Source organism: Chiloscyllium plagiosum, unplaced genomic scaffold (assembly GCF_037043375.1).
Source record: "Chiloscyllium plagiosum isolate Xiang-an unplaced genomic scaffold, Cpla_swu_hap1 HiC_scaffold_40, whole genome shotgun sequence".
Taxonomy (NCBI): Eukaryota; Metazoa; Chordata; class Chondrichthyes; order Orectolobiformes; family Hemiscylliidae; genus Chiloscyllium; species Chiloscyllium plagiosum.
In genome coordinates, this window is record NW_028270178.1 from 58,549,279 (window position 1) to 58,557,371 (window position 8,093).

Genomic DNA, 8,093 nt, shown 5'->3' on the forward strand with positions numbered 1-8,093 from the left:
AATTGGGGCAAAGAGAAATCCTCACGTGGAAAGGGAAAGTGAAATCTCTGTGAAAATCATTAGGATAACTTATCACAGGGTAAATAGGGAACTCTTGAAGGGAACAAGATCTGAGGATTTCATTACAATAAAGTAGGCCACATGAAGTCTGTGTTGGAGAACGAGGGAAAGCACTGGAAAGTCAGATGCAGAGAAACGAAACAAGCCTGGATGTTTTGTTGGCATGGCAATAGAAAGCACAGTGGAGGGTAGAAAGCTGCATCAGAGTGCACAAGCCGATCAGAGGTTGGTAAGGGGGAAGTGCCACATCTGCTTTAATAATAAACCTGCAAAGTTAAAGTTCATTTACCTTGGCCAGTGGTAGCAGATAGAGAGGTAACAATATTCAGGGACACAGGATCGTGCCTGTCTGTGATTCAGAAGGAGGGGAAAAAATGTACTCCTGAAGAACTATGTATACGGGAATTCATGGTGGGACGAAACATTGCTCAGTTATGTACAGTGAGGCTAGAGTGGGCAGAAAGAGTGGGGAATTTCTGGTTGGAGGTCTGGACAATCTCTCAGCTCCAAGAATACAATTTGTGCTTGCAAATGATATAGCTCAATCACCGGTAAGCGTGCTGCCTACTCCAGTTGAAAAGCCAGTCGAGATGCAGGCAAGTGCAGCAATGCAGGACGTTAATCAAGGAATTTTCCCAGATTGTGTCTTAACGCGATCACAGAGTCACAAGCTGAAGCAGAACAAATCAAAAGGCACGGATAAGGAAGCTGAAATATGATTACAACTTTTTTTATCAGGTAAGTGGGACACAGCAGGGGACGAGCGTTAATAATGCAAATATATTTAGTTCTGCTATGCTACTGAGTTACAGCAGAAAGATGAAAAATTAAAGCAGTTGGATCAGAAGACATGTAGTTGGAAGGAGAGTGAATACATCCCCGTGTGATATTACTTAGCAAATGATATGTTAAGGAAGAAATGGAGAGCAACACATATTCAAGCAAGTGAGAAATGGGCAGAATTTATTTTTCCAGTAGGGTACAGAAAAGTGGTGCTGCGAGTGCTGCATGTGCCACAAATTGGAGGGTACGTCGGCGTGATGAAAACGGAGGCTAAAATACAAAGAGATTTTTACCGCCTGGCTTGCAGGGGAATGCCTTTGAATTTTGCCAGACGTGTCATACATTTCAACTAAAAGGAAAACCATTGGAAATAATAAAGCCTGCACCTTTAATATCTATCACAGCGTTCGAGGAATCTTTCTTCAGTGTCTTCATTCATTGTGTAGGATCCCTACATCCAATAAAAGATGGGAATAAATATTAATTAACAGAAAAAGGATGTCTTGACGAGATTTCCAAATGCTGTTGAATCGTGCATTATGACAGCTAAAAGGATAGTGGACGAATTACGGTTTTTTAAAAGAACTAGATTAAGACTACCATCAGAGATACAATTAGCTCAAGGGTCAAACTTCACGTCAAAACTTTTCAAGGAGTGTATAGATAGATTGGAAATAAAACGATTCAAATCTACTGTGTACAATCCAGAATCACAGAGTGCACTGGAAAGGTGACGTCAATTATTAAAGACTATATTGAGGTTTTATGGTTCGGAGTAGCCAGATTATTTCCATAAGGGAGTTGCGTCAGTGCTGTTTGCGATCTGAGATGCACCAAAAGAATCCACCAAACTAAGTCCATCTGAAACCAGTTTTGGGCATAAGGTAAGAGGACCATTAAAATTTATTAAAAAAAACTAATAAGTCAGATTACAGAGACCACGCATTTGGATGATATGTCAAATTTTAGAGTTGAACTAAATAATGTTGGGGAGTTGTCGAGACTGTATTTAAAAGTATCACAGCAAATGGTGAAGCTGGAAGTGTATGAGAAATAAAAAAATCACAATTTTGCCGCTGGGAAGAATGCAATTATTTAAAATTAATTTGTCGGTGAAACTTTAAAGTAAGGTTTAAAATACCTTATCAAATTGAGAGGAAATTGAGTGAGGTTAGTTACTTGATAGGGACTCCAGTCATGAAAGAATCTCAGAGAATGTGCGATGGGAATATGCTCTAACGGTATTTTGGCAGCGAACGAACGGAAGAACCAATGTCAGTGAATTCTGCATTGGACGTTCCTGAAATAAAATTGGATAATGCAAAAGTTGTCCAAAATTGGTAAAGTTATTCAGTTATCTTCCAGAAGAAAATCGAAAGAGTTATTACTCTTGCATGGGGAGATCTGCTGAAATATACTGGGAATTAATAATCTAATTGTAGATGATGTAAATATAGGAGATGCTGTTCTGACTCTGTAACATCCTTGCAGGCATAACCCTTTAAAGTTGTACAAGTTCATAAGGAGATGTCACGTATGCACCAAAATGGCATAACCGAAGTGAGTTTCAATGAATAGAGTTCACCCATCATCATGGTGCCAAAGGCAGAAAAGACCCAACAGTTATGTGTGAACTACCACAAAATCAATGTTGTTAGAAAGACTGATGCATATACATATCTGCAGTTGGAGGACTGTGTGGAAAAGATTGGAGGAGCAACTTGCATTTCTTAGTTAAACTTCCTCAAAGGTTACTGGTAGGGAACTTTGTCAGAAAGATCAAAGGCAATTTTGTAACGCCAACTGGCCTGCAGAAATTTAAAGTAATGCCGTTTGTACGAAAAACACTTCAGCCACATTTCAGAGGTTAACTGACAGGGTAATTGCCGAATACGCAACTGATTGGTGTATATTGTGCCTGGTGACTTTCAGACTCTCGTGGATTGAATATTTACAGCATTTATCGGGCTTTTTTGATCGAATGCGGAAGTCAAACTGGTTTGTAAACCTAGCTGAAAGTGAATCTGCCAAAGCCAAAGTGACCTTCCTGGGAAACGTCGTTGAACACGGACAAATAGCCCCACGGGATGCGAAATCGAAAGTTACAGGGGGCTTTTACACATTTTTGACGAAAAGAGCAGTACTAAGGTTCCCCGCATTGTGTGGTTTTTGCTGAAAGTTTGTGCTGAATGTTAGCAGTGGGATTATTCCATTCACCGAACTGTTAAAAACAGACAAGAAATTTCAGTGAACACAAGACTTTCAAAACGTTGTTTTTCTCAGAGCAGAGCTGATTGTGAGGAGACATGATTGACGTGTACGAAATAATGAGGAGCAAGGAATTACAGATTGAAGGAAACATTTGCTCTTGATCGATCACCAGGGTTTGTAGATCTCAGATAAGATGCAGAAAGCTTTGAATAGACTGGTAGGAAAACTTTATCAGTCAGCAGGTTGGAGACTCTAGAACTCACACTCTATAAAGATCAGTTGGACAGTTAACCCTTCAATCTTCTCTGATTCCACTGGCCAAAGAGTTTTCAAAAATGCTCAAAGCAGAGCATCACCGGGAGCAACAGTTATTCGATCGGTGGCTTTATGAAATGGAAAGGTGCCCATAAGTCACCTGCGCGACTATTCGGCTTCCCTCCTGTGATGACGCTGGGACATTGACTCTCATGTTCTCGGGGGCATTTAATGAAGGCATTCTCGTTCCTGCAGATGAGGAGCTCACACCTTATTTCGGCTTTTGAAAAATCAATTTTTAAGCGGGATTAAAATCTGCCCTGCCGGCGAGCCAGGTAGGATTCGAACCTACAGTCTCCTGATTCCTAGTCAGGCGCGTTATCCATTGCGCCACTGGCCCGATGCACAGGCTTAGGAGCCGTGATGTTAATAGGGACACGGTTAATAGCAGTCATGTTCACCAGTTGAACAAGCAATAAAGATAATCACTGTCACTGCTTCAGTCTAATCTTCATCACATTTCAAAGCAACGAATTTTCCAAACAAAAACACATATGTCCTCATGAAGCTTCCATTCACACTCTGTTTGCTTAGTCATTTAATGGAATGTGATGTGATGAATTTCGAATCCACTTCTTCAGCATAACTGACGTGAACGTGAGCCTAATCACCACATTGTATATACCAGTTAACTTTCAGAGGTTTCGAGTACAGTAACGACTTTTGCGAGTATGCAGGAAAGTGAATACTGTGAACCGAGCAAAAAAATCCCTTCATGGAAATTAATCCAGTGCAACGTCAATCATATAAGAACGGCAGATGACGTAAACATTCCTCTGCATCACTCTGCACAGATGCTTCTCCAAGAATTGACTCTTTGCAGAATTCTTCTTTGTAATTTAGACGGTCCCAGTTGTAGATATTCTTTCAATCCACAAACAAGTATCCTGCTGAAAACTACTTAATTAAGATTAAAATAGTTGACTATCTATTCGACCAGCTGATGTCCCAAAGTTCCGTGTTCCATGTCAATACAAGTTCTTGCAGGTGAAATTGGAGCTCCCAGCCTGATGTCGCACTGCTTCTTGATGCGTGGGAATTGAAGCCGCTGTCGTTAAGGCGGGAGCTTTTAGCCTCGATATTTCACGCGCCTCTGTATCATCAGAGAATGGCATTACGCTCACCGATTGCATTTTCGCAGCCGCATGCTCGCGCTGAACGCCATTACCATTTCCAATTAGTGTTGGGTGCACTGCAAATCAATTTCTCTGATTCCACGCTATTGAACTGGGATTATATGACATGCCATTATATGATTACGTCAATAAGTGAGGAAATTGGTGAAGTAACCGATGTTAAAATACAGTGTTATTGAGAAGTACATTTCAGCAATACCCTGCAGTATCCTATGACCCTTTGAAGTTTTGTAGATATCTCGCAAATGTAATATCCTACAACCTCCGTGTTGCAATCTCTACAGTCTGTCCGGACATAGAAGCTATATATTCAACCGAATCTGAGTTCCCACATCTCAGTCACTGTTTGACAAATATTCCTTTGTGCGTGTGGTTCTGTTCTTCAATAACCTCTGCCACGATCCTTATTGCTTTTTGCATCGTGCTTTTCCATGTGGCGCGAGGATCATGAAATGGTTCTTCCTTGGCATTGTCAGCACAGCAAGTTCTGCTAGAATCACTGTCACAGCAATCGGCATTTTTCCCGTTTTACTCCATGTAATGTGTGGTCAGCAAACGCTGAGAAAATCAATCTTTGTTTTACATGAAAATACTCTACATGGTGATAGGTTTCCTTCGTCAAACACCTGCTGTCTCACATCTTTGCGTTTCACATATCATAACCACCCTTTATCGGAGAAATCTCTCCCTCCCACAAGAACTAACTCGCCTAAACATCCACCCTCCCATTTCACTGAGGTATTGCACAATATAATACTCACATTTACACTGTTCATTCTGTACTGCTGCGGTCACTGTTTTGGGTGAAAGTGCTCAATCCCATGTTTAGCATCTTCAAGCAATTCAATCCATTTAGATGCAGCTGTTCTGTAATTAATCCTCGTGGAGCACCTTTTACTGTTGTGGTTCTGTTCGCCGAACTGGAAATTTTTGTTGCAAGCGTTTCGTCCCCTGTCTAGGTGACATCCTCAGTGCTTGGGAGCCTCCTGTGAAGCGTTTCTGTGGTGTTTCCTCTGGCATTTATATTGGCCTGTCCCTACAAATCTTCACCCAAACTTTGAACACCTTTTACTCACATGTACAATAGACGACTGGAGCATTGGACTCAGGATAAGTGCACAGCGCAGGATTGAGCAAAATATGTTTTATTGGAAAATACAAGTTTCTGTGGCTTTCTCCCGTCATTTATTTCATTTGTTCCTTCGATTCCCCCGAAATATTGCGTGCAGTTCTGCAATTCACATTACAGTAGTCATGTGATCGCACTGGAAACCGTGCTGAAATTGACCAAGTTGAAAAGTTTAGGTTATGAAGACAGATTGTTTTGACTGGGGTTGTTTTCTTCAGGCAGAGGAAACTGAGGATACATGTTTCATCTGCACTAAGTAATGAGCGACATGGACAATGCAGACTAAAAGAAACGCTTCCTCTTGACCGATCAACAGGGGCGTAGACTGTAGTTAAGAGGTGGAACGGATTGAGGAGAAATGCAGAAAAAATCTCATCAGCAAGCGGATGGTTGAATCTGGATTCACTGTCTGAAGGGATGCGCAGAGGCGAACCCACATAACCTTCAGAAATACACGGATCTGAAGTTGAGTTGTTAATGCATACAAGGCCAAGTGATGAAAACGAATAAAGATAGTCAAGCGATTGCATCTGACGAAAGCATGTACAACAACCTTGAGGGCTGTCATTCTACACATACGTGGTATTTGTGTAGCTGTCCATGGTGGGCTAGCAGTTCTATTTTTTTCGCTTTCTTCGCTGGGACCCGGCTTTGATTCTCAGTCTGGGAGTTGGGGTTTGTTTTGATCCTAACAGCGACATCAGCAAAAGCAGACCACCTGCAAAGGGAGAGCTTTTCGTACCTCGGATCAATTAATGACATCGAGAAATGAGAGACGATGTTCCAGTCTCTTAAAGAAGGGGGGCGGTACCTCGGCAGTCTCTGCTCATTCAGACAGTTCACTCTCTATTCTCCTCTGATTCCGCTTCCTAAAGGTTTTCCCAAAATTGTCAACGCTGAGAATTGGCTCTGCGTCTTGTTACCTTCACAATCGCAGGTGCCACAGTGAACCTCGGAAAGTTGACAGGTGTAAAGGGCAGCGTGAGTGACGAATTCACTATCTTTCCTGCTTTTTGCATCATGCTATTCCCTGTGGTGCCGGTATCGTGCAGTGGTTAGCGCTTTGCGTTGTGGCAGCAGAAAGATCATCAGCAATTTGACTTCCAGTATTGTCACTTGTTCCCGTTTTATGCAGAGTAAGACATGCTTCACAAAAGCAGGAGCGAATCAATCTTTTTTGACATGAAAATATTCGTCGAGGTGATGATTTTGCTCCTTCAAACCCTCGCCCTTTCACATCTCTGCTGTCTATGTATCAGGATTCAAACCCACCCATTCTCGGAGATTTCTCCCCATCACACGATCAGTAACCCTACTTTCGGTTCATCCTCCAATTTCCCAGCGGCATTTGGCAATCAAGTACTCCCATTGATATTGTTCTGTCTGTGCAGCTGCAGTCAATGTTGTTGGGCGAACGTGACCCAATCCTACAGTTAGGCCCTTAAAACCAGTCGATCAATTTACATACTGCTGTTGTGAGATCAGTGCTCATGTAGCAATTTTTACTGGCATGTTCGGGAGATCACTGGAACATCAAGCTCAGGAAAAGAACGCAATGCAGTATTTTGCAAAGGGTGTTTTTTTTTAAAACGATCAGTTTCTCTGTTCTAATTTCAATGGAGAAGAGGAGATTGTGAAGAAACATGATTGAATTGTGCAAAACAATGAGAGATAAAGGCATGTTCGGATGAAAGAAATGGTTTCACTCGGGCAAACGCCAAGTGGTGTAGACTAAATGTAAGAGGCAGAAAGTTTTCAGTAATTAGCAGTAAAAACGTTATCCACCAGTGGTGGTGGATAAATCGGCAACTCATTGTGATGAAATCAACACAACCTTCAGAGGTATTCAATCTGTATTTGTGATGCTAAGGCATACAAGGCAAAGGGATGGAAAATGGAATGAGGATAGTCAAGCGGTTATTTCTGCCAAGAACGCGTCCAACACATTTGAGGGCTGTCACTCTACGTGCGTCTGATCGCTGTGCTCGTCCTTGGACGTGTCGTGGTTCTGAATTGGCACTTTTACCACTGCGGCCCGGGTTCAATTCCCAGTAAGGGCGGTTTTGTTCAGTATCAACAGCATGGACATCTGTGATAGGATTCCATTCAATGCTTCGAATCAATCAATGTGTCCACGAACATCAGGGTCAATGTTCCAGCCTCTTAAACTAGGAGAAGGTGCCTCGGCACTCCATGAGCCAACGTGAGACTGAGATATTTATTTTGTTTCCTTGCAATTACGAGGAACCGCAGCGATTGGGTCGTTGGGTCTGTGAAATTGAAAAGTGCCGATTCGCAGTGTGTGGGATTATTTGGTCTTCCTCACTTGTGATGACGCTGCGACATTGACTGTGATATTCTCCGGGACGTGTACTGAAAGAGATTCTCGTGTCTGCATATCAGCAGCTCAAACTTCATCTCGGCTTCAGGACAATGAGGAAGATTAGGTTGTGAGATTA

The 8,093-nt window shown here is 42.1% G+C and overlaps 1 non-coding gene across 1 annotated transcript; it reads right to left on the bottom strand.

The window, feature by feature from the left end:
- Positions 1-3,636: 3,636 nt before the first annotated feature.
- trnap-agg (transfer RNA proline (anticodon AGG)) lies at positions 3,637-3,709 on the bottom strand. Its single transcript has one exon. It is a non-coding gene; the product is annotated as a tRNA-Pro (tRNA).
- Between the last annotated feature and the right edge of the window lie 4,384 nt (positions 3,710-8,093).